This window comes from Podarcis raffonei, chromosome 15 (assembly GCF_027172205.1).
Source record: "Podarcis raffonei isolate rPodRaf1 chromosome 15, rPodRaf1.pri, whole genome shotgun sequence".
In the NCBI taxonomy this organism is placed as follows: Eukaryota; Metazoa; Chordata; class Lepidosauria; order Squamata; family Lacertidae; genus Podarcis; species Podarcis raffonei.
The window spans coordinates 26,714,451-26,734,797 of NC_070616.1; the positions used below are offsets into that span (position 1 = coordinate 26,714,451).

General features: G+C 43.9%; 1 long non-coding RNA gene across 1 annotated transcript; it reads left to right on the forward strand.

Annotated features, from left to right (window-relative positions):
* The first annotated feature begins 15,896 nt into the window (after positions 1–15,896).
* LOC128402917 (uncharacterized) lies at positions 15,897–19,246 on the forward strand. The gene is made up of 3 exons (XR_008327805.1): positions 15,897–16,766; positions 17,094–17,620; positions 18,293–19,246. It is a non-coding gene; the product is annotated as an uncharacterized LOC128402917 (long non-coding RNA).
* The last annotated feature ends 1,101 nt before the right edge of the window (positions 19,247–20,347 follow it).

Below are 20,347 nucleotides of genomic sequence, written 5' to 3' on the forward strand. Positions count from 1 at the left end.
ATTATGCAACATCGCTACAGGTGTTGAGCTGTACCTTCTGCCTTTAAACTCTTTGCTCTCCTACTTTCAAGGTGCACTGGGTTCTGGGAGAGGGGGGGTCTTGCATGCTTTCTAAAAACACTGAGTCCATCAGCTGTCTCCCCCCGGTGCTTCTTCTTCCTCCTCCTCCTCTCCCATTATTTCCCAGCTTTGTCCCTCATCTGCCTCTGAGCTGTAATCTCCCTCAAACCCCTGTTGTAATTCTGAACTGTCTTCTTCTCTGGAAGGGTCAGGCTGGGGGGGGCAGTTGTGGTGATCACACAGGGTCCCCCGGACATTTCACTGTCTATTGATCCCTGTGCCACCACTTTATTTCTCGCTGCCACCACCCAAGCCCTACCTGGGACAATACTGAGTCCAGTCAGGGTTAAATTGAAACATAAACTTTTGTTTATTTATTGCAGTTTAACAAGCGTGTGGTTTCATAAACAGTATCGGTCAATTACATTCATGGGGTGCCTATCTAGTCCTATAACTTTCGCTACCTGCTCTCACTCACTAAACCACCTCTCCAATATTTACTTGTCTTTCTAGCCTCTAACTGTTCCTGACTCAGCCTATTTTGTTACACTAACTCAACCTACCCACAACTCTATCCCAATTCACTCCCACTCCAACCAACCACGCAACTTCCAATGAACTCCTCCCAAAGCTAGTTTTATAGTCCCTCTGACTCCACCCCCCTGGGTCCTGACTGGGCAACCTGTTTAACTATTTCACCTCCAACACTCTCTCATATGTTAACGTCACAGCGGTCTTCACCATTCCTCCTCTGCACAGTCCCTGACAGGCATGTAATATAGGACTGTGCAGCTTGTTCTTCCCCCCTGGCCCCTGGTGCATCTTGAACTTTATCAATTCAAAGAATCCCCAGTTGGTCATTAGGCAAATCATGTTGGCTGCCATTGCTTGATTGTGATTGCATACAGAATGACTTACTATGCGCCTGTGCTTTTTCCAGTCATATGTTTACATGTGCGTTTTAATTAATTTCTGTCCAACAGGTTGCTGATTAGTTTATGGATACAGTAGCATTTAATTGGTCCTTGCTAATAACATGGACCTGCTGCTTCCCTGAAAGGAATGTTTGGTCATCATAGCTTGGAGGAGTCACAGAAAGGAGGAAAAATAAACCACAGGCAGGTCTTCTTCTTTTCTGTTTCCGTTTTAAAATAAGAATAAACTGCAAAGTGTGTTTGAATATTAATAAACACACCATCTCCCCACACCTATCTCACATTCCTGACATCTGAACAGTTCAGCTGAATTAAACACGCAAAAAGAAAGTTAATAATGCAGTAGTTTAGGTGGGAAAATAATAAGTCTGATGTCTAATTGCAAATGAAGAAAGACTGAATTAATTATTGCTATTAACATTCAAATTATTCGGCAATTTAAAAATGTGGGTTAACATGTGGAGAGCGAGGTACATGACACGACTGAACTTGAAAATAAGAAGGATAAATAAGCAAAAGCTTGCCAGCTCGCCGCCACCTTCCTCACCTTTTATGCAATTCGGCCTGAGCCGAAAAGAAACACTCAACATTTTTTGTGCATGGGGAATAGATTTTCATCTGTGCAGAGAATAATTAAGTCTGGAACATGTTATCAAATTACTGTGTTACTCTTGCTACATCTCCCAAACAAGCAAAATATTGTCGTTTTTGCCCCCAGAGACTTTATGGGCTTCCAATGGAGCTGAATGTTGGAAGATTAAGGGCAGATTAAAGAAAAGACTTAATCACAAAGTGCCAAGTTAAATTATGGAAGGCACTCTCACAAGAGGTAGTGATGGCCTCTAACTTGGATGACTCTAAAAGAGGAATGGAAAAATGCATGGAGCATAAGGCTATCAATGGGTGCTAGCAATGGTGCCCATGTTCTACCTCTACTATTGATGGGAACTATAAGGGGGTAGGGTGCTGTTGTGCTCAGATCCTGCTTTGGGGCATCCTATAATAGGCATCTGGTTGGCCACTATGAGGACAAGATGCTGGACAAGATGAGCCATTGGCTTGATCCAGGAGGGCTCTTCTTATGTATGATTGTTTAATCAGCCCTAGTGGTATTGCATGGACTCGGATGGCGCTGTGGTCTAAACCAATGAACCTCTTGAGCTTGCTGATCGGAAGGTTGGCGATTTGAATCCCTGCCATGGGGTGAGCTCCCATTGCTCTGTCCCAGTTCCTGCCAACCTAGCAGTTGAAAAGCACACCAGTGCAAGTACATAAATAGGTACCGCTGTGACAGGAAGGTAAATGGTCTTTCATTGCGCTCTGATTTCCGTCATGATGTTCTGTTGCACCAGAAGTGGTTTAGTCATGCTGGCCACATGACCTGGAAAGCTGTCTGTGAACAAACACTGGCTCCCTCAGCCTGAAAGCTAGATGAGCACCACAATCCCATAGTTGTCTTTGACTGGACATAACCATCCAGGGGACCTTTACCTTTTTTTTTACCTTTTGCATGGATATTCCACGCATAATCAGTGTGTGTGTGAGAGAGAGGGGGGGAGGGAGGGAGGGAGAGAGAGAGAGAAAGAGAGAGAGAGAGAGAGAGAGAGAGAGAGAGAGAAATCATGGTCCCTTCTCTGCACTGTGTGTGCATGCACATGCAAAAGACGAAGAAGGGAACAGCTTGGCAAAGGAGAAAGGAAAAACTGCACAGTTTTGCATGCAGCCTACAAGAAGCAGGATTGAGGTTTTATGGAGAGCAGGTTCCATCCTATTGCTTTGGGAACTGTCACTTCTCCAGACTGTAAATAAAGAAGTATTACGAACATGCCATGGAACTCCAATTCTTGCTCCTCACAAAGAAGATGATCAATGAAACAGTCTCCCATTTAGGAAACCAAGCATTATGTTCTGTTTCCAAACCACCACACTCCTGGGTCATTGGCACTTGTTGTGTGAATTGGTGTCAACAATGTGCAGGACTCCTCATATTGTCAACTAAGGAGTGTCTGATTGCACCTTCACAGGGTGTAACAGGGCAGGAGCCATCATTAGGCCATTCATACCTCTCTCACACACACAAACTCCCTGGCTACAATTCTTTTTAGGGATACTGTTTTGCAGATTAACCATGTAAAGCAAGAGTCTGTGAAAATCTATTTTGACCATGGACTGTGTTGCGTGTTCTGCATATTTCTGCACTGGAATAAAACACAGAGATGAGCTCCTAAGACCTCCCATCCCCAACCTTGAGATGCTAAGCCGGTTTGGGCTTTATCAAACTTGCCATTTTCTGTTGCTCCTAAGCTGTTTAATCCATGCGCTCGATGCAAAAGCTCCCGCTAGGAAGAAGAAATGTTTCTGGCAGTGGAACCCAGCCTGTCAGCTTCCACTACAGCCTGTCTTCTGCATTATGCTGTGAAATAGGAAATTATCCTTAATACGGTAGGGAAATCAAACGACTTAGGATGCCTATCAAAGCGTCTAATAGAGAAGAACATCTGCTTTGCTGGCTCCTTTTCTTCTTTTCATGTTTCAAACTCTTTTACATTTAAGGGATGACAAAGACAAGAAGCTCCGCTTCCCAGGAAACAATGAGGTGCATCCCATAGGTGATCGCACCAACTGTCGGGGGACCACAACCAAGATAACAGGAAACGGTGTTGGAAAACTGATTTAGTGAATACAACGTCATTTCACCTTATCTCTTCCTTCTGCCTTACACTTCTCAGGGACAAGCAGATAGGAAAGTTTCTACGGGACAGCCTCAAAGCAGAAGCCATGCCCCATTCCGGAAATTCACTTGCTTTCTGGTATGCGCAATCGCCTCTTGAAGATTGAGCCATGCCCCCAAAAGTGTATAAATCATTTCATTAAAAATCTCACAGTCTTTATTGCTTTGCTAAGGGCCATCACCAAGTTTTGCAATAGAAGAAGAAAAGATAAACCCTCAAACGGAAGACATTTCATTAACTGATTCAAACATCGAGAGAGGGGGGCAAATCTGCTGTCTCACTTGTACCATTAACTACCGTACTTGTGAGTCGGGTTGAAGGAAGAATCCAGAAAGTTTATTTGCTGCAATACAGTCGTACCTCGTGTTGCGTCCGCTTCATGTTGCGTCTTTTCGCATTACGTCCCACGGCAACACAGAAGTACCGGAATGGGTTACTTCTGGGTTTCGCCGCTCGCGCATGCACAGAAGTGCCAAATCACGTCGTGCGCTTGCGCAGACGCAGCGCATCGAATTGCAGGCATTTCACGTTATGGACAGGCCTCCAGAACGGATCCTGTCCGTAACACGAGGTACCACTGTAAAGTGTTTCAGCGGGATCGCTCCACAAAGGCTGGAACCTCTCCCAAACGCCGGGGGGGGGGTTACTTATAGGTTTCTTACACAAAGCATTACAATTTCCTCCAAACATATGCACTCTCATTACCTCATTCAAAGAAGCATACAAGCTGTCGTTAGCCAGAACCTATTTTGTTACATTTCATTTTAGCGTGCCTGTGCTTCTAGAATAAGCATATTTGTTGACATAGCGTTTATTCACTGTGCTTGCATGGCCTTCACATAAATATATTTTGTTGCAGAAGCTATTGTGCTTTGTATTGTGTGTGTGTGAACCTGCATGTATAGCTACAGTACTTGTGTTCTTGTGATAAGAGTTTTAGCTTCTCTTGAGGGGGGCGGGGGGCTACTTGTAAAGGAAAGACTTTCTCAGCAGTTTCTTAAAGCGATAGGCTACTATAAGTTCCCTTTACCAGTCACACTCAGGAGTCTGCATTACCACATTTTTGGGATCCTTGAGGCCCCTCCCACACCATCACCAAGTCTTGCAATAGAAGGAGAAAAGATAGTATGGCCCCAAATAGAAGATATTTCATCAACTGATTCAAACATGGGGGGGGGCACACAGGGTAGAGTCCTCCAAGTGGTGCAGTCCTCTCCTAAATAAATAAATAGTGTCACTCTGGAGCAGAAAGGACTGTGCAGAATATATATTTTGATAGCAGGAATAGGGAATGGCTGGCCCTACAGTTGAAGTGGGATCACAGCTCCCAGCATCCTTGACCATTAGTCATATTGGATAGGGCTGATGGGAGCTGGGGTCCAAGGACACCCCTGGAGGGCCAGTGACACACTTTGGGCTCTCAGATTTCAGCAGCACCCTATGAGACAGTTAAAATTTGACATGCCTCCCACCTCTCTAGCTCTGTTTTCCAACATTGTTATGGCGCCCCCTGCAGCATGGTGCCCAGTGCGGCCGAACCGGTCACGCTCTACCCTAGAACCCCATCTGCAGGGGGCTGCTGCCCCCAATCCCTAATAGATAGGCTGGACGCACCTGTGAAATAATGAAGCATCCTCTGCCCCTCTCTCTGGAGAAGCGTTGTTAGCTTTAAAAGCAAACAATAATTTGCAGGATGAAAGCATCCAAAATCTAAATAGAGGGCTGTAGAGCTCTGTGATGCCGTACATCTGAGGCAGTTAAGTCTGTTGGTATGGTTATGACAGTTATTAGCAGTCTTAACAGTTAGAGCAGCAGGGATGTTCTGTTGTGCCGCTGTCTGCCTCACAGTTAGTCTGTACCCGTATTTATCATAGAGACAAATCTGTGTAAGATGTATTAATGGCATAAGTAACACCTACCTGCATTGCCTATTTAATCTGCAGTGGTTTAGACCACAGCACCACCCACATCCCTCTTGGGCTTGCCAATCAGAAGGTTGGCGGTTCGAATCCCTGCAATGAGGTGAGCTCTCATCGCTCTGTCCCAACTCCTGCCAACCTGCGTTTTGAAAGCACACCAGTTGCAAGTAGATAAATAGGCACGGCTGCGGTGGGAAGGTAAGTGACATTTCCATGCACTCTGGTTTCTGTCACGGTGTTCTGAAGTGGTTTAGTCATGCTGGCCACATGACCCGGAAAGCTGTCTGTGGACAAACGCCGGCTCCCTCAGCCTAAAAGCGAGATGAGCACCGCAACCCCATAGTCGCCTTTGACTGGTCTTAACCGTCCAGGGGTCCTTTACCTTTTTTACCTTAATCTGCGAGTGCAAGTACACTAAGTAAAAGTTATCCATTATTTGAACTTTAAAAGAGAGAGCCTTGTGTAGTTTTTATAGGAGGAAAGGGGAACTAATGGGGTTTGGCAGTTGCTGGTGCAACAACTCATCTGGCTGATTTCTTAGTTCTTTAAGATGCCACAAAGATTAACCTGATGGATGGACTTCTCTTGCAGCCTGATTCTTAGTTTCTGCTGGCTCCCTTTCGCAAGACCAAGGTCCCACTGTTACCCTGAGCCAACCCTGTTGCCTTTGATCCTGTCCACGGGATCACAATCCACTGCCCACAGCACAGCTTCTTTACAAAGTGTCAAGAGAGCAGGAGACTCAGAGTTAGTGGGACGAGGAAAGACAGGAGGCTGCTTTGCAGTCACATTCTCTCCCTGTCTCCCTTAAGCATTTTTCACACGCTAAATGACTCAGAACCAAAACGTTGATTAATCAAGTCCCGAGCCCAACCACCCATGTCTGTACTAATAAGCTGCAATGCAAATTCTCACCCAGGCCCAACACCCAAATACAATTCTGTCTGTGTTTTGTCACACTGACACAACTGGGCTTGTTTTACGTTACTGATGTTCTGTTTTTCCTTCCCTGGTAAGCAATGTGAGGAAAGCAAGAGAGCGGAGTGATGGGAATAGCAAGTGGGGTGTTGGAGGCAGCAGAGAGAAGAAAACAAGGGCGCAGACTGCTGAAGTTAGTGGCAAAGTCACATTCCTACCTTGCTGCAAATCGGGGAGTGTCAATTTCATGCCAGCTAAAAGGAGATCGGTTTTGCATTACCTTTCTCAGCCCTCCGAGACGGGATTTGTGAAAGCGTCAGCATTTCACAGTTCCAAGTATTGTAAGTTTAGGAGATTTGAATATATATAGAAGGCATGGTGTCCCATTGCTAAATCAGCTCACCCAACCCCAGCTTGGAGTTGATGGCACTTCCAAAATACCGGTACCTTCTGCCAATGAGATGGGATGAAATGTTTTGTTCCTGATGCTGCTTATTGAATTACCTCTTTCCTCTGCACCCAAGATAACCAATCTGCATATGCATGCTTTCTTTGATGTCACCTGGGAATTCATTGTGCAAACACTTTTAAGATTAATGATTCAAAGCATGGGAGAGAGAGAAAACAAAGATAACTCTCCCATACTGGGGAAAAGATTTGGTTCTTCCAGAAATTAGCACATGAACAAAAATAGCTTTCTTTCTTTCTTTCTTTCTTTCTTTCTTTCTTTCTTTCTTTCTTCCTTCCTTCCTTCCTTCCTTCCTTCCTTCCTTCCTTTCTTTTTTTCTTCCTTTCTTTCTTTTTTTCTTCCTTCCTTCCTTCCTTCCTTTCTTTTGAAGGGGCTGCACTCTATCAAAAGTAGGGATGGGGGAAACATTCATTCTGTACCCATTTTACTGCAAGACATCCACACACACACTTTGTGAACCAATATGCAAACCAAAATTCAGGTATCTTTTGAAATTCAAAATAAACAGATGAACAGAATGTTAGATTGAGAAAATAAGAAATTAGAGAAATTAAAATTGACAGGTTCATCCATCCTTAGGTAACAAAGACAGTCAAGAATCCCACTGCCAAGCTTTGGCTAGTACACAAACTGCACCCGTTTCTGGAAAAGATGGGCCTTCAAAGCTCAGTCTCTGAATGCTCTTTTTCTTGCTCTGTAGCTTTCCCTGCACAAATCTGCTATTTAAAACTGAAGCGCAACAAGTGACAATTTGGATTTTCCATGGATTGCCATTTGCTCCGATTCAGCTTTAAAGAGTGGGTTTTCATGGGGAAAGCTCCAGAGGAAGAAAAAGGACCTTCGGACACAGATATTTAAAGTGCAAACTGTCCCTGGAAAGCACAGAGGAAAGGTAAGTGGGGATGAGCCCCTTCTTGTCATTGTCAAACACAAAGAGCAAAAAGCCATTCCTTTGGAAAATCCTTCTCCATGACCGAGTCAACTTCACTGACTCCAGGTCCACACCCATCTCCCTGGTCACATTCAGGGGGAGGACATTCCAGACCAGTGGAACAGGAAGTTATACTGACTGAAGTAACATCCTCCTGCTTGTGTCCACTCTAGGGAAACAAGGAATGTTGTATTTGACTGCTCCAGTGGATTATATCCCACACCTTAAAGTCCTAAATGGCTTAAGACCAAGATCATTAAAGGGTTATCACCCTGTGTATGATTCTGCCTGTCTCCTATGGTCAGTGGAAGATTCCCTCTTGTTTGTCCCAGTCTGAAGTACAGTTAGTAGGAATACGGAAAATGGCCTGCTCTGCAGTAGCACCTAAGACATCAAATCCCTGTGCTCCAAGAGATCTGCTTAATCCAGAAGTTGGTAACCTGCTTCCCACCAAATGATGTCAGATGATTTCCATCATACTTGACTATCAACCATGCTGGTTGAGGCTGATGGGAGCCAAAATTCAACAGCCTCCAGAGAGCCACCAATGCTCTCCATCCCTGGCTTAACCCGTTTTTTGTTGGTCTCAAAGACCATTTTCTTTTGGCAGCCACTTGGCCTGACTGTAACTTGACATTTTCTTCATTGTTTCTGACTCTCCATGGTTTTGTTGATTGCTACCATTTTAATGGTTAATAGGTGTTAGAAGCTGTTTCAAGGACCTTTCACTTCCTTCCTCCCACCATCCCATGTGTGGACTAACATGTAATTTGTCCTATGGTCAACAGAATCCTTTGGCAAGGTTTCAAAATCCCCAAATCTTTTTTCAAGAGGTAAATCTTTCAATTACAGAACCCAAGGGAAGGTATCAATTGTAGGGTGTCAGGAAAATGAATAGCTAATTCAGAGATAGCCAACATGCAAAATATTGTTGGGACTATAGATCCCATTGTCTCTGACCATTGGCCATGCTGGGAGGAGTTCAATATCTGAAGGATGCTCTGTTGGCTACCTGTGATCTAATGGGAAGCTGGCATTTTAAGGAAAAATGACATTTTGTCAATTATGTTTATTGATTTCCCATTTACTTTTAACAGATTGTCACCAAATTAATACAAATTTAAAAGCTGACATTTTGAATGTGATTTGTTTGACAGTAGAACTAAGAATAAGTTCAGGAGAAAATAGAAACGAAGCAGTACTGTTGAAAGATAGAGTTTGATTTGAACCAAAGCTTCCTTTGGGCTTAGTCCCAGATTCACATTTCAGGCTTAGCTCTTGGGCATGTGAACAAATAAGGGAAGAGTCCTTCTATGACGTGCAGAGGCCCTTTGACCATGTTCCTGAGTTCTCTTGGGCAGCCCTTGAACATCTGCAGTTATAAACAAGGCCAGAAGTCCTCCAGATGTTGCTGGACTCCAGCTCCCATCAACCCCTTCTGACAGCATGGCTAATGGTCAGGGATTTGGGGAGCTGGAATCCAAAACCATTTAGAGGGCTGCAGGTTCCCCAACCCTGATTTAAAGGCAGGCTTGAGACTTTGTGCGTCTCCCTTGAGAAATTTAGCACTGCCACAGACTGTTCTTGTTTAAGTCTTGATGTCTTGATCTGTGCAAAATAGGGAAGAAGAAAAGAACACCTGGGAAGGTCATTCGGCAATTCTAGCCCCATGAAAAGCTGTCTGTTGAAAGCTGCCAACAACAGCTCATTTGCCCGGCCTGCAACTAAGCTGACATTTCCAGACCAGGTATTAAAATCTGACTTAACAAAAGCACAGATTGTTGGATAATATTTCTCCCTTTTGGCAAAATGCTGAGCACTGAAGCAACGCTAGTTTGGCCACAGGTGGGGGATATCACTGAAGAATGCTCCACTGTGTTCAAACAACAACAGCAACCCTACAGCTTACAAGTGGAGAACCTCCACATCAGGGAGAAAGGGTCTAATCCAGGGGTCAGCAACCTTTTCAGTTGTGGGCCAGTCCACCATCCCTCAGACCTTGTGGGGGGCTGGAATAAATTTGGAGGGGGGAATGAATGAATTCCTATGCCCCACAAATAATGCACAGATGCATTTTAAATAAAAGGACACATTCTACTCATGTAAAAACACGCTGATCCCCGGACCGTCCATGGGCCAGATTGAGAAGGCGATTGAGCCACATCCGGCCCCTGGGCCTTAGGTTGTCTACCCCTGGTCTAATCCAACCTTATTGCTGTTCCTCTAGTTTTATTCTTTCAGGGAAGCATTCAGAAAGTTTCCCCACCCCCACCCCTATTCGCACACTTATGTGGATCAGTAAATCAAAGCTGTTGCTAGGAGTTTTGGCAGCTAAAAGCATTATGGTGATTAGCAATAGGAGTGCTATAATGGGCAGGCAGAGACTCCTGACCCCACAGATAGTACGGGCAAGTTTATATATGCACAGAGCTGGGGGTAATGCACCGGGGTCACTTTGTGTACATAAGAGCTGTCAGGTTCTGCCCTTTGCATATAGCCATAGACTGACGAAGGAGCACTATAAACAGAGACTGTTCTCATTTATGTATACAGGTAAGAATCATCCGCAGGAAACAAGTAAAGGAGATTTCATCAGCTGGGGCCAAGCTGGATTCTATTTCATTATGTCTATCAGTGTGTTGCCAATGGTTAACTAGTGCTAATAAAACATATTGAGGTCTAGTAACTTTTACAGTCTTTCTTACGTGGCTGAATTACAAAGCTAATTCTGTCCAGCTTCTCATTTTCTATCCGGTTAAATTTTTGCTGCTTGTTGATTGTCTCTTTGCCATTTCTCATATTGTCCAACGGATGACTCAAACTGTGTGGTGTTTTGGGGGGTGGGTGGGGGGAGTTATTGCATAAGCCAGAGGCATGCTGATAGAAAGGAAGGCTTCATTAAACTCATAATAGTATGTCATTACTTCTGAGAAGTGATCGCTGTGGATTTGCTCAATAAACAATGCAGCATTAATTGCTTTAGGAACGAATTTGTATCAGCTGGCTGAGAGATCTTATCACACTGTGATGGGCAAGCCTCTTTTGAAAAATGCATTGAAGAGCTTAAGGCCTCTCTGAGCCACAAAGCTCCCATCAAAGTCAGTTCTTTAAACACCCACACTTACCAAACTTTGCAGCTCTCAGATAAGTTATTTTCCAGATAAAGTTATAACTATTGAAGAAGGGACTGTGAAATATTGTCTCAGCTTCCAGCACCCTTCATGCTCTTCTTCTTCTTTGGTGATCCCTCGTAGCCGAGTAAGATTGTCTTCCATGAACACGGTTTTAACAGTGAGTCCGTAAGTGAAACTGGAGGCCAATTCTGGATCCACACGTTCTTCCACTGTGGGGACATAGGCAGGAGTTGATCATGGTGAGGGTTTGCCAAGTGTGCATTCCTCTTAGCACATTTCTCCCTTTCTTCCTGAGTTCAAGGATCTTCAAAGCCCATGACACCTTTGGTAAAGGCTGTTCTCCAGGCTTGCAAGCCAGTGTTTCCCAGTTGTCGGTGCTTATACTACATTTTTTTAGATTTGCCTTGAGAGAGTCTTTAAACGTCTTTTGTTGACCACCAGCATTACACTTTCCATTTTTATTTTCGGAATAGAGAAGTTGCTTTGGAAGACGATAATCAGGCATCCATGCAACATGACCAGTCCAACAAAGTTGATGTTGAAGAATTATTGCTTTAACACTGGTGATCTTGGCTTCTTCCAGCACACTGGCATTAGTTCTCCTGTTTTCCCAAGTGATGGGTAAATGTTTTCGGAGACACCATTGATGGAATCTTTAGAGGAGCTGGAGATAGTGGCGTCACAACGGTGGTGGGGGTGGGAGGGCGGAGCGCCCTGGGTGCCATGTCTGGGGGGTGACAAGAAGGCACCCTGCGGGGGCTCGCAGTGTCGAGAGCAACCATCGCACCTCCGCAGCCACATGTGGAGGATCCTCCGTTTGTGGCTGCAGCCATGAGCAGAAGATCCCAGTGCCAGCGGCAAACCACTATGTACAGCACATGTGCTGTACATAATGATGCCACACATGCACTGTACATAGCGGTTTGCCACCATCTCCACTCGAGCACTGTACACACGGCAGTGGGATCCCTCTGTCGCTGCTACAGCCACATGTAGAGGATCCTCTGTTCACAGCTGTAGCGGCGATGGAGGGATCCCGGCACTGTCCATATGGCGCTGGAGTGGCGCTGCTGGCAAACCGCTATGTACAGCACATGTGCGGCATCGCTATGTATGGCGCATGCATCGTACGTAGCAATGCCCCACCCCAGGTGTCACAATGCCTTCGTTCGCCCCTGGTTGGAGATGGCATTTATAAGTGGTCCACATTTCACAAGCATACAATGAGGTTGGAAGTACAACAGCTTTGTAAACAAGCAGTTTGGTTTCCCTGTGAATGCCCTTGTCCTCAAACACTCTGCGCTTCAATAGGGAGAAAGCTGCGCTCACAGAGCTCAGGCCCAGGCAGATGCTAGTCTAAACCTGAAGGGTATTGGTATGAGTTGGGGAGACCCTTCTAACCCCTGGTTTCAGCAACTGTGAAAATATAAGCCAGGCTAGCTTCCTGGTGAGGTGATTGCCTGGGTGATGGGCCATTAAGTGGAACAAAGGAAGTGGGTCTGTGTGAGATGACAAATGGATGGGTCCCTATCCCCCAACTTGTGCATAGTTAGAAGGATGACGTCAGTGTTGAGGGCATAGAGTTGGAGTGATGTGAGCTAAAAGCAAAGCAGCAAGCTGGAGAGAAGATAATCCTTCCTGCAGATTTATAGTGTTACCCCACCACCACCGCCACTCAGAGAGAATCCCTGAATTCTTTGTTGATTTAAATGTGTTGTCTTGCTCCCATCTTCACTGAGGGAATTTGTCACAGCAGGGAGAAGGAGAAAAACTCTTTATCTACCCGCTACAAATCAGTCAATGATGCAAAGCTAGGTTTGTTTTTGTTTCTTTAAGAACTCTTACTTGCTTTCATGTCTTTTGAGTTCTTTCACTTTCTTCTCCTTTTTTATTTCCTTTGCTTGTTCTTTTTGGATATGCGTATTTGTTTAGATTTATGTATCTGTGATTTGGTATAATAACCTTATTGTGAATCTTATGTAAATATTTTTATTTATTCTTTATAAATAAAATAAATTGGCAAACAGGTACTTCTAGAGCTAAGCCAACACAACACTCTTCACTAGGAAGTGGCCATAGTTAACAGCAGCAAGGACATCTTACACACTGCTGGGTGGAGCTGTTCCCCCAACAAACAACCTGATCAAAAGTGCAAAACTAAGGTTTGGTCTCCCCTAGCCATAGCTGCCAACTTTTCCCTTTTCTTGCGAGGAATCCTATTCAGAATAAGGGAATTTCCTTTAAAAAGGGGGAAAGTTGATAGCTATGCCCCTAGCACAGCAATCATCACTGCCAACCTTAGGGGAAAAGACTGGAGAGTATAGCATTAATTCAAAACACGATCAGGTAAGCTATGGTTTGTGAGCGCTCCCTACAAGAGCTGGTGTAGCTGCTAGGAAAATGTTAAATAAATCATTTAACCCCTGGTGATGTATGGAGGGCAGCCCCACACCTCGTGTCAGGTGTTCCTGCACTATCATTACCAGCTTCTCTTGAGCCCAGCCCTGCTCTTTGTCTTCCTCTGCACTCCCTTCCATCACCAATATCTGGAGATGGAAGTTAATTGGGAGAGGCGAAGCAGGAGCAGAGGTAGGCAGAATTTCCCAGAGAGTGTGTGCTATAATTTGCAGCTGGTTCCTGCTGGGCTGCAGCTTGCAAGCTTTGTGCACGGTCTCCTTATTTTTATAGATTCAAGCTCTCTACCTGCTACCTGGAGGGGGCTAGGCAAACCTGCAGACTTCAAATCAGCCCTGGAAGTCCAGCAGCCCTTGCTGTATTACTGCAGAAGCAGTCAGGGTCCCAGGTACAAATCTGAGGCCTTATCTACACTATATATTTAAAGCATTAACAAACCACTTTAAAGAGTCATGGTTTCCACCCAAAAAATCCTGGGAATTATAGTTTGTTAAGGATGCTGAGAGTTGAGAGGAGACCCCTGCTCCTCTCACTTGGCCTGTTTTTGTTTTAGAGGAGCAGAGAGGAAATCAATTTTGTGGACAAGAAATACCATCCTTTTTGACAAATGCCTTATAATTTAGATACTTCTGTTTCATTCCCTGGCCTTTGAACCTCAGTCCTCCTTGCATGGGGGGGGGGGAGCAGGCTATTTTTCTGGTTTTCTTGAAGACATAATTGCTTCCTCTGTGACACAAAATCAGTACTTATCGAGTTGTCCTCAAAAAGCCAAGTATTAAATATTGGTTTAATAGCTGTGATAATGTTTTCATGGGAAACCTATCCTTAAAAAGCCACTTCTTTCCTTCCCCTCAACAACTGCAAAAACCAGGGGCCGAAAAAGTTCCCAAAATACACCTGACGTTTAGGCCTTCAGACAGCAAACATCGATTTCTGATTGGACTCAGCAGAGGTCCATGCGACAGAAGTGACAGAAAGGCTTCCAAAAATTCCATGTCAGAGCTAATCCATCAAAGCTGGTGCGTTGTTAAGAGGTTATTGTCTGCTTGGATCGATTGAGCCATTTTGCAAATGAAACTTTAATATTGATAGTAACTAGAATTTTAATACTGGCCCAGCATGACACTATTGATTGGGAGGCTGGGAGGAAAGTTTTTGGTTTTGCTGCAAAATAAATCCTGCTATTATCTCTGATGCCTTCCTCTTGGACAGGTAAATTACGGTACTTTCATCCCTGCAAAATGGGAAGAAGGCTGCAGTGATCTCCATCGTCCGATCTTCCACATGTCTTGATTCACCTGGCTGAGTTTTCTGTAGCAGTTTATTGCAGTGTCCAGTCTGAGCTCCTTTTAAATGCTCCTTGTTTACAGAGGACATTTTGGATGAAGTGGATTCTAGTCCATGAAAGTTTATGTAACAATAAATTTGTTAGTCTTTATGGTGCCACAAGACTCTCTGGGCCCCTGCGGACTGGCGTTTTATGGCAGGTGTTTTCTGCAAAATATTCTTGGCTCAATAATAGTGCATTGGTGGTGTATTTATTCTGCTTTAGTTTGTTTTGTGATGCTTCCCCAGTGCTACCACATTATTAATGTCCAAAAGTCCTATAGCACAACAAAAATGTAACCAGAACATTTGTTGTATAGTTACAAGATTTCAGTAGGACGTTACGGGGCATGCACTGATTGGAAATGAAACAGTGCAACCACCCAATAAAATGGATGTCTGGAGAGGTCCTCTGTTGATTTTGCTACAACAGACTAAGGCCACATTTGCACCATATGGTCACAGCACTATCATGACTTTCCCCAAGAATTCTGGGGGCTGTAGTTTGTTAAGAATTTTGAACGTTATTAAGAGACCTTCCATTCTCCCCACAGAGCTATGATTCCCAGAGTTCCCTGTGAATAGGGATTGATTGTAATAATAATAATATTTTTTATTATTTATACGCCGTCCATCTGGCTGGGTTTCCCCAGCCACTCTGGGCATCTCCCAACAGAAAATTAAAAGCACAATAAAACGTCAAACATTAAAAACTTCTCTAAACAGGGCTGCCTTCAGATGTCTTCTAAAAGTCAGAAAGTTGTTTACAGTGGTACCTCGGGTTAAGTACTTAATTCGGTCTGGAGGTCTGTTCTTAACCTGAAACTGTTCTTAACCTGAAGCACCACTTTAGCTAATGGGGCCTCCTGCTGCCGCCGGGCCACCAGAGCACGATTTCTGTTCTCATCCTGAAGCAAAGTTATTAACCTGAGGTACTATTTCTGGGTTAGCGGAGTCTGTAACCTGAAGTGTATGTGATCCGAGGTACCACTGTATTTCCTTGACATCTGATGGGAGGGCAATCCACAGGGTGGGTGCCACTACCAAGAAGGCACTCTGCCTGGTTTCCTGTAACCTCATTTCTTGCAGTGAGGGAACCATCAAAAGGCCCTCGGTGCTGGACCTCAGTGTCAGGGCTGAAAGATGGGGGTGGAGACGCTCCTTCGGGTATACTGGGCTGAGGCCTTTTAGGGCTTTAAAGATCAGCAGCAACACTTTGAATTGTGCTTGGAAACGTTCTGGGAGCCAATGTAGGTCTTTCAGGACCAGTATTATATGGCCTCAGTGACCACTCCCAGTTACCAGTCTAGCTGCTGCATTCTGGATTAGTTGTTCTACTACCCTGAGAATTGTAGCTCTGTGAGGAGAAATAGGGGTCCCCTAACAACTTTCAGCACCCTTAACAAACCACAGAATTCTTTGTGGAAACAGTTTAAAGTGGTTTCACAGTGCTTGAAATGTGTACTGTGAATGTGGCATAATACAGCTACAGAGCACAAAGAATAACCTCTGGAAATGGCTAGTTTTGTCTCTTAGGGATGCCTTGTTAAACGTTTATTAGTTCAAGTTGCTAGAGTTGCCACCTCAACTGACCCTTGTGAAGAACACCTGCAAGTAGTTCTGACCCCAGCTGGAGAATAAGGATGCCCTCTGAATGTTTTGGACTACAACTCCCATCAGCCGAATGATATAATGTCTTCTTGAGATCAGTGAACTGCCCACCAGCACAGGTGAAAAGTAATTAATCAGCAAAGTGCCTTGGTGTTGTGTTCCTTCTCTTGATATGTGTTGTGGCTGTGTGATTGTACTTGTTTACCTTTGGATAAAAGAATAAACTTGTTGTGGCATTCGTATGGAGCCCCTGGTCGTCTCATGGACTATTGACCCGTACACCACTAATCCGCTGCCACCAACCAGGTTCTCCCTGGTAAATCACTTAGCCTCAGTCAGGTTCTCAAGTTAACAATGAAGTTTGTAGTTTATTGCAAACACAAATAAACTTTAAATGCATTTGAAACGCTGTTACCCTTTACCCTCTTAGTCTTATTTTATCCTGTCTCTAACTCTTCTACCTCCCCTCACACAAGAACCAACTGCCCTGTCTCTCTATTTCCATCTGTCTTCCAACTGCTCTTTCCCCCAACTGCTTTTTCCCAACTGTCTAAACCTCTGGCTAAGCCTTTTAAAAACAGGTAGGCTCCGCCTCTGGTTTTCTATTGGTCTACCTATTAACTCATTCTCTCTCCCTGTACAGACATTTCCAAAAGAACAGGCAAACGCCACACTTGTATGCTGTATGCGGGGTTTGAGCAACATTGAGTTTGTTCCACAGAACCTTTGAGAACCAGATATTACCATTACTAGCCAGCACAGCTGTGCTGCCTGGAGCCGTTGGGAGTTTTAGCCAAGAAAATAATGGAAGGCAGCTTTGGGATTTACAAAACACAAGACGTTTTGCAGCCTTGGAGTGGGTGGTAAATGGCTTGCAGGGGTGGATAGTGGGGGAGGTGGACAATAGGGATAAAATACAACACTTTTTTTCAGCCACAATTCACCAGAACCCAGTTCTGGCACCTCTCAGAACATTTGGTGCCATTGCCATCCTAAGAGAATGAGGGAAGTGTTTTTGGTGAGTTCTGGCACCCCTTTTTCTAGAAAAACAGCACTGGTAAAAGAGAATTTGGTCTGATATGACTATTGAAATTGTAGTCTGCCTATATTTTCCTTTCAACCTATCCATATTTGGGGTTGGTTTAGAAGGCATCTCTTATCACTGGAAAGGTAAGTGTTTGGCTTATTGCACTGAACATACATAGCTTTGCCTTTCATTGCCAGAGTCCACATCTCTTCAATTTAGGTGAGGTGTGTGTTCTCTGGACAAGCAGCAACTGTGTTTTTTTTGGGGGGGGTAACGTGCAGCATGTTTTAACCCAGTCTTTCCCAACCTGGCAGCCTCCAGATGTTTGGAAATACAATGGAGATGCAGGTTGGCACTGATGGGGATTGTATTCCAAAACATCTGTAGGGCATGGAGAAAGCTGCCTTAAACCATGCCATATTACCTGTGTTGACAGGCCACACTTCAAGATTAAATAGTCTCAGTTCTAAACATACTTACACACACTTGTTTGCAGTCACTTTAAAATTAATGGGACTCACTTTCAAGCAAAGGTGGTTAGTCTTTCCGTTTACATTCTGTGGGAGTTTGTTTGCTGCTTGTTTTTAAGTGGAAGGAGGTGGAACAAACCAAGTGTGACATTTAACCAGCACTTCTGGACTCATCACTTCTGCAGGCCTCAGTTTTAAATAGCCTTGCATCATGCTGTTAAATGTTTAATTTCTCGTGGATAGGCAATCATGTTTGTTTGCCGTTGACTTCATTTCCCTGAAGGTGCTTTGTTGTTCTTTAAAAGCCCATCTCCAATATTAAAGATCTTTGTTTTCTTCATGTAGAACAGGCTTTCTGTACACTGAGAAGGATTTTAATGGCATCGGCTGAGCTGGCGTCCTCTGGAGGCAGCCTCAATGAAGGAAGTGTCTTTTGATGCTGGCTACCATCTTGGAGTAGGTTTGGTTATGTCAATGCTACAAAAGCAAGCAGGTGTACTTGTAGAAGGTCACCTGTGTAGCATCTGGCCCCACAGACATGGAATCTGTTGTTACCGTCTTGAAGAAAATGTACTGGGAGACTGTTGTCAAGACAAGCTGATAATATTGAACCAACTCAAGGTATGCTGATAAAAGAGTGTAAGAAGAGCCTTGCTAGCTATGAACAGGTTTCTTGGATCATACCAAAGGTCCATTTAGTGCAGCTCATAATGATCAATAAGATTCATCTGAGAAGCTCAAAAGCAGGGGACAGTGGGGGTTTTTTGTTTAAAAAAACCCAGAAGCTTTTTTATTAGGAATTGTAGGTACCAATATTCCAAAGGAGCAGAAAAGACTTGTTATGTATGTGACAACAGCCACACGGATGCTACTAACCCAGAGATGGAAAGAAGGCAAAGTCCCCACCAGAGAGGAATGACAAACAAAGCTGATGGACTACACCGAAATGGCAAAACTGACAAGAAAACTCAGGAACCAAGAAGTCAAAAGCTTCAAGAAAGAATGGGGAAAATGTGTAATTTGTTTAGGAGACCACTGTAAACAGATGAAAACTTTAGCAGGATTTTAATAACACTTGCAATGTAACAAACAATATGGACAATATGGACAGATACAAAATATAGATCATAAAATAATATGCAGTTGAAAATGTTGACAAAAAGACCCATGGAGGGGATGGTGGGAAGTCTCGAGAATTAGATAAATCTCTACATGGATATGTATTTGGTACTGTTATAACTTTGTAAAATGAAATAAAAATGATCCCCTCCCCTCCCAAAAAGCAGGGGACAGAGCTAACCGTCCTCCTGCTGGTATTCAGAGGCATTCTGCTTCTGAGGTTCCATATAACTGTTGTGGTTATTAAGAGTGTGGATGAATCACTCTGCTTTTTTTAAAAAAAATATTCAAAATTAAAACAAAACATATCATCCTTATCCCCCCCCATTTTTCCTTCCTCCCTCCCCCCACCCTCCCACACAAAACCCACCCACCCCCATCCCCCAGCTTCCCTCAGTTCCAGTCTTTGATTTCTCTAAGAATGCTGTTTTCTGCATGATACACAGTTGTATAGATCCTCAAACTATTTAGCCGATTATTATCAATAAAAAGTTTGTGAATGTTTATTCAAAGCCAGCCGAGTCCAGTTCGCTTTGTTGCATCTTCAAATACTTTGTATTGAAGGGTTCCCATTCATCTTTAAAGTCACAGTTATCCTTGTCTCGTGAATCACTCTGCTTTGAGCCCTTTTCCTATTTACATCTGTTCAGATATAAGTCCTTCTCCATATTAATCTGCTAAAAAGAAAATACGCGCAACTACTTCCATTTAAATACATACGTTTTAAAGCAGGATTCGGGATTTGACCTCCTTGAAGAATCATTGCGCTATCATTGGCCTCAGCACCTATGGAGTTGAAGATGGAACCTATGGAGATGGAGTTGTTACAGAAATTACGGGGGGGGGGCACATCTTTAAAGTTAAATATTACAAATATTATGCCTGAATGTATCCTTTCAACTTGACAGCTCAGGGAAGTTACCTAGCTTTAAAAATAATATAAAATCATCTCCTTTCCCAGTTTCCTCCATTCCAAAGCTATTTTCCCCTTGAAAAAGGACTCCAGGAAGTTCCCAGAGGTGACAATTGCTGGGCTCATTGTTAGCCAAAGGAAGCCAAATCTCATCACCTGACTCGCCTCAGGCTCCAGACATGCAAAGGAACTTCTATTGTACTTTTGGGTGGTGGGTACATAAGACATATTTGTCTATGCTAATCTTATACCTGAGTCTTGCCCTGCCATGTCTGCTTATGCTAATCTTGTACCAAGGACTTGTCTGGACATGTTTGCCAAGGTTAACCCCTCCCCTTTTGTGACATGTCAGTGATGTAGCAATGATA